This window comes from Helianthus annuus, chromosome 8, assembly GCF_002127325.2.
Source record: "Helianthus annuus cultivar XRQ/B chromosome 8, HanXRQr2.0-SUNRISE, whole genome shotgun sequence".
NCBI classification, from domain to species: Eukaryota; Viridiplantae; Streptophyta; class Magnoliopsida; order Asterales; family Asteraceae; genus Helianthus; species Helianthus annuus.
Genome location: NC_035440.2, coordinates 26982339 through 26988694, shown reverse-complemented (window position 1 = coordinate 26988694; position 6356 = coordinate 26982339). Strand labels below are relative to the sequence as shown.

Below are 6356 nucleotides of genomic sequence, written 5' to 3'. Positions count from 1 at the left end.
ATATTTAAAAAAAATAACTATTTTTTAAGAATGGAGTTTTCATGTTCTGTAGACATTTTACAAAGATCTGTTGGGCAATAACAGATGTTCAGAACTTCTGTTGTGTTAATGGTTGACAATTCTTTGGAAACTGCTGTTGGGAATAACAGATGGTTGGCAACAGTAGCAATTCAACAGTCGTTACATAAAACAGAAATTATGAGAACAGGCAATACCTTTAAGCAGTGGATGAATTTTTTTGCCAAACAGATGTTTTAAAAACACCTGTTTTCAACAGACTTTTAAAGATTTTTGTCAATTTTTTTAAAAATACCTATATTTTAAGAATGGGCTTTTGATGATCTGAAGACATTATAATGTTTTAATCATCAACAGACGATGATTCCAAACAGTTCTTCTCTTTTGGCAAAATTTAATTTTAACAGACCTTTACAATAGCAGGTATCAACTCTAACAACTGTTGATGCTGAATTAGTAATAATAAAATGCTCTACAAAGATTAATAGAATTGAAATTTACCTATCACATATGACGATAGATCAACAATTACATCGAGTACTAGTACTGAACAACGAAATTTAATAATCTAAAGACACTGATTTCAAGCAGTATTCAACAAAATTTAATAATCTAACAGCAAAAACTAAGAAATTTTAGCTTCAACTCCATTGAGTACTGAACTTCTCTATGTATATCTGTGAGCTTCGCCATGAACTCTAAGTCTCTCGTAAACAGACCAAGATGCAGTCCATCAAAACACCTCTTCAGCTCTTGAAGAGTAGCCCTATCCTCATATACTTGATCCTCAACTTGCTTGATAAAGCGATACTTTAAATCATAAGAACCTACAACCATGATGACATTTTTAACTTGTATATTTCTTCAAGCCTGATGTAAAAGAAGGATATAATGGTAGTAAAACGTGATGAAAAACGACCGAACTGACAATCATACTATATAGTGAAATAGCTAACAGCCCAAAGGTCAGACTTAATTTAACCCCACCATTAAACTAATCTAGGAGGCAAAAACGTGTACATTTAATACAAAATAGCAGTCATTTAATGCAAAGCCTTTCAAAAATAAGTTTTCATAGGAAAACTAAAAAGTTAAATATCAAGAAACAGAAAGAACAAAAAAAATAAAAAAACAGACTATCATAATTACCATTAACTTCTTCATTTATCATAAAGATGCATTTTAAACACAATAAAAGGCTGATGATTAGGTTGATTGAAGAACTAATATATAAAATCGACATCATCAGTGATAATAAATACAAGAAAACCTAGAACAGCATCAGCGCTTCATGAAGTACTCCACTTTCTACACTTCAGACTTCAAGAACAGGCTTCGTGAAGTACTCCACTTTCTGCACTTCAGACTTCAAGAACAGTGCAGAAGAACTTCCCACTGCTCGGTCAGAAAAAACAAAGCTGAAATATATCAACACCTTAAAATAATTATTATCAACATATATCAACAGTTTAAAAGAATCCACAAACCTAAAATAACCAGCAACTGATTGCTTGAATTTTAAACAACTCTGATTAGGCTGAAATATAAAGCGATGTTGCAACAATGATGTTGGAAATTAGAGAAAAAAAACATACCCTCAACGATGTTGCAACAATGGTGTTGGAAAAATTACGTGAAGTACAAAAAGCTGTCACCGCAGATGAACAGACTGAATATGCAAATTCTGCATCCTTTAACAATCTATCTATACTTTCTATAAAAAGAGAAAACCAAGTGACATAAGAAAAGCTGAGGTGAAACGTTGGTGTGTGAAACAGAGCTTCAATAAAACAACGATGTTGGAACAATGATATTGAAAGGATAATGTGTAAACAGAGTCAACAAATGTTCGAACAAAGAACTGTAATCTAAGATTAACCGGATCAATCATGAGAGCTATGCATTTGAGTGAGAGAGACATGATCGCAAATATGAGTGAGATAGATAAATTGAAATTTGAATGTGGAGCAAAATTCATATATGTTATTTATAGGTAACCAGATTCATATGTAGTTTGAATTTTGAATTTGGAGCCAGGATTTTAAATTTTGAATATGGGCAGAGGTTTGAAGCGTTTCTGTTGAACAACAGACCTTTTGTATGTGGGCAGATGTTTAAAGTGATTTTGTAGATGTGGGTCAGACCTTTGAAAATTAAAGTGATTTTATATATTAAGGATTATGATGCGATAATGACATAAGAAATTAAAAGCCTTGTTAGACAGCCTCTATAGCTGCCACCTCAACTTTTCTTATGTCACTTGGTTTTCTACTTTTATAGAAAGTATAGATAGATAGATGGTAAAATAAGTAACAAACAAAAAAAAAACTAAACAAACATAGAAGTAGGGGTGTACAAAAAACCGAATTAACCGAACCATAACCGAATTAACAGACAAAACCGAACCGAAAAAACTAAACCAAATAAAAAACCGGTGGGTCGGTTAATTGTTTTTTGAAAACCGAAAGTAGCAGGTCGGTTATGGTTATCATTTTTTCCATACCCACCATAACCGAACCGACATGTAATAATTTTTTGTAGGATTTGGGACATTTCACCATGTTTTTAATATTTGATGTTGTTTATTGAATATTTTCAGTATTTATAGGTTTTTCATATCGTTTTGTGGTTTTAGTTGGATGTTTATTTGAATTTATGGAATGTATCATATCACTTTATTTTAGTATTCGATAATAATTGGTATTAATATTATAGATTATATGTATTTTTTATACTATGTAATATACTAATATATACAAATATGCAATAACAATTTATTCCATGTTAAAAAATTAAGCTAATTTTAGCTAAGATAAAAACACGGTTAACCACCCATAACCGACCTGCTAAACCATTAAAACCGAATAACCATAACCACCATAATCGATTGGTTATGGTTATTCATTAACCAGCATCGCGGTTATGGTTATGGTTTTAGGTCAAAACCGACCCATACACACCCTCACATAGAAGTATAAAGACTTCTTGTTTATAAATAACAAAAAGTATAATAGGTTGCTTAAAAAAAAACACGCTATAAAGATTTAATCGACGAAAGACAAAATAAAAGAACCTTATAACGAAAAGTTATATTTTTTGTTTTCTTTATTTTTAACTAGCTAATAATGTATGATGTATTTTTGAACAATTAAATCAGTTCGTACCAAACGAACTCCAAATTTTAATTTTATGTTATACTTTTTGTTAGTTATAAACAAGTCTTACATTGCAATAGATAAGAAGTCTTTATACTTCTAATGTTTGTTTATTTTTTTAGAGTAAATTGCCAAAATCGTTTCTAAGGTTTGGGCATATTTGTCATTTTCATTCAAAACAACTTTTTTGTACAATATAGTCATACACCTTTGAAATTTTTTGCCATTTTCATCCAAACATCTAATTTGCTTTATTTTTTCTATTAAACATTTGGATGAAAATGACAAAAAATCTCAAATCCCAGGGACGATTTTGGCAAAAAAATCATACTTTTGGATGAAAGTGGCAAACAATCCCAAAAGTGAAGGACTATATGGTAAAAAAAAATTGTCTTGGATGAAATTGACAAACATACCCAAACCTCAGGGACGATTTTGGCAGTTTACTCTTTTTTCTATGTTTCTTATTTCACTGTTTCATATATTTGGGAGGATTCTTATTCGACTTCATGAGTTCCAAGACCGTCTCCGAGAATGATAAAAAACTTTCGGGCCTTGTGCGAGACAAAAAGATTGGGTCCCCTCCTTATAATATAAACTCATCAATCAGAGATCAAAAAGCCACAATACGACGATAATTGTTATAAAATAAACAAAACAAAGTAGTGTAGCAAAATAACAAAAATATGTGTAAAAATATCCAAATTAGTTTGGTAACATGAACCTTTTCGTATAAATAAAATAAATATAACTGGATATTAAGTTCTTTTAAGTTTATATTGTAAATGATTAAATGAGAAATAAAAAACCTACAACTTTAAAAAAGAAAACATGTAAAGTTTGTTATGTAAATGGTTAAATGAGAAGAAAAAAAATGAAAGAACTTATAAATTTATAAATTTACGAAGACCCAAATTTAGATATTAAAAATCAAAATTAAAACTAAAAATAAGCTTGCAAAGTTGCTATTGGTGTGAGCATATAAAGCATTTCCCCCTATTGATAAAAGAAACTGAGATAAGCCCCTTGAGGCCAAAAAAAAAAAGTTGGAGAATCCCAAATAAATAAATAAATTTGAGATGTCAGGGGGATTCGAACAAGGCACAGCCGTCTATCAAATCAACTACTGCAACCATTGAGCCAAAGATGAATTTGTGTATTTTATTCTATAACAAGCCCTGCAGATGAAAACTAAGTTTATGAGAAAACATGAACAAAAACTAAAATACAAACCACATACTCTTAGGCCCTTTTCAGATCCCTTCGTAGCACGATTTCTGACCGGAATCATCTTTTCTTCTTTTCGCAGTCGCAACCCAGTACGTAACCAGTTTCTAGACTGAATCGCCAGCAATATTATACTAAAAACCTGTAAGGCAAACCAATCGTCGCCGCTAGCTTCACAACAACCACCACCGTCAGCGGCGAGGCATATCTCACATGACTATGCATCTCTCTCTCCCTCTATCTAATGGAATCCAAAGCGGTGGTGGGACACGTAAAGAAACACGCGTCAGGAGCAAATCAAATTACAAACCCAAAAACTTAAAGTAAAATAAACAACTACTTGGAAAATTGGTATTGCAAGAAGTACAACTCGCAGTGATGTTAACCCGATGCCACCGATTTCGCTTGACAATACGGTATGTTCTAACCCCAAAAGATATACATACAATATATGTGTATGCTTATATGCACAGGCAGACAAGTATGAAATAATTTATAGTTTCTCTTGAATAATATCATATCTTTCCAAACAGTTAAACACCAACAAAGCAAAACCCTAATTTTAACCCAAATAACCCAACACAGATCTAATTAAACCACACAAAATTCACACAAACATAACAACAATTCACAATTCAACAAAGTAATTAAAATTAAAAAGTCATTCATTTACAAGGCCTGGTGAATCGATCAAGCAGGCCCGACATAGCTCCACAATAGCCACAAAATACTCAACAGTTAATATAAAGATACAGTTGTATTGTCAACAAAGCCCTCAAATTTCAAAGAAAAAAATAATAATAACCAAGCATAATAAAGCAATAAAGTAGCGATTCCTTTACCTTAAAAAAGAAAAAGAAACTAGTCCTCAGATCTTTCAAAATTACAAACCAACTCGGATGTCAACGGTGACAATCGTACGGTGTTGAGCTCCACCCCACTATTCCATGTTATCCCACCGCATAAAGGAAACAAAAATAAGCTGAGAGAGAGAGAGAGAGAGAGAGAGAGAGAGAGAGAGAGAGAGAGAGAGAGAGAGAGAGAGAGAGAGAGAGAGAGAGAGACGGAGCCTTAGACTGAGCAGAATGATCGATATTAGTTTAATAAAATCTAGAACTCCATAATCATCAGCTTCTAGGTATTTCTGAAACCCGATTCATTAGTTTTGCAACACACTGAGACTAAACTGAATCATGAATCGATTGATTCCTTAGGGTTCATATACATTATATTCATGACAAATGTGTAAGAAAGAAAGATGGTGATGAGAGGGAAAGGGGGACAGGAGAGAGAGAGAGAGAAAGAGAGAGAGAGAGAGAGAGAAAGAGAGAGAGAGATTGAGTGTTTAATTGAGAAAGAAAAGAGATAGAAAGCTGTGATGAACAGTGAAGAAGTTGGGTAAAGCAAAACAAAACATGTAGCTCCTCAAAGCACATAAGGTTGTACCATACAACAACACATAGCACATACAAGTCTATGTGCATAGTTTACAAACCTAGCACAGAATTGTTTCAAATTATAGGTAGAGTTAATTGCTAAACTCGTCCCTGAGGTTTGGGCATATTTGTCATTTTCGTCCAAAATGACTTTTTTGTACCAAATAGCCCCCGACGTTTGTAATTTTTTGCCATTTTCATTCAAATGCCTAACTGGGTTAGAAACAACCGTTTGATGACGGTTTATTTTTTAAAATTTCATAAGTACAGGGCCTGAAATCTAATTTCTTTTTAAACTCTAACTTTAAAAAAGTAAAAATTTACATGTAAAACAAATTATAGGATTATATAAAACAATTGTGGCAAAAAATAAAATACTTAATTAATATCCATTGGCGATACTCCTTGTTCATAGCTAGAAGGCTTAAATAAGCCATGAATAGACACTGTAACTTTATGATTCAACTCGATCATATTAATAATTAATGAAAATTTGTTTAGACCTGCTTAAATCTAACAC

The 6356-nt window shown here is 32.2% G+C and overlaps 1 long non-coding RNA gene across 2 annotated transcripts; it reads right to left on the bottom strand.

Annotated features, from left to right (window-relative positions):
• Window positions 1-877: 877 nt before the first annotated feature.
• On the bottom strand, window positions 878-5893 carry LOC110872491. Of its 2 annotated transcripts, XR_004864877.1 has the most exons (3): window positions 5243-5893; window positions 1506-4641; window positions 878-1413 (listed from the first exon to the last, which is right to left on the bottom strand). It is a non-coding gene; the product is annotated as an uncharacterized LOC110872491 (long non-coding RNA). The 2 variants fall into 2 exon arrangements; XR_002554468.2 differs by having other exon boundaries at window positions 878-4641; window positions 5243-5846.
• Between the last annotated feature and the right edge of the window lie 463 nt (window positions 5894-6356).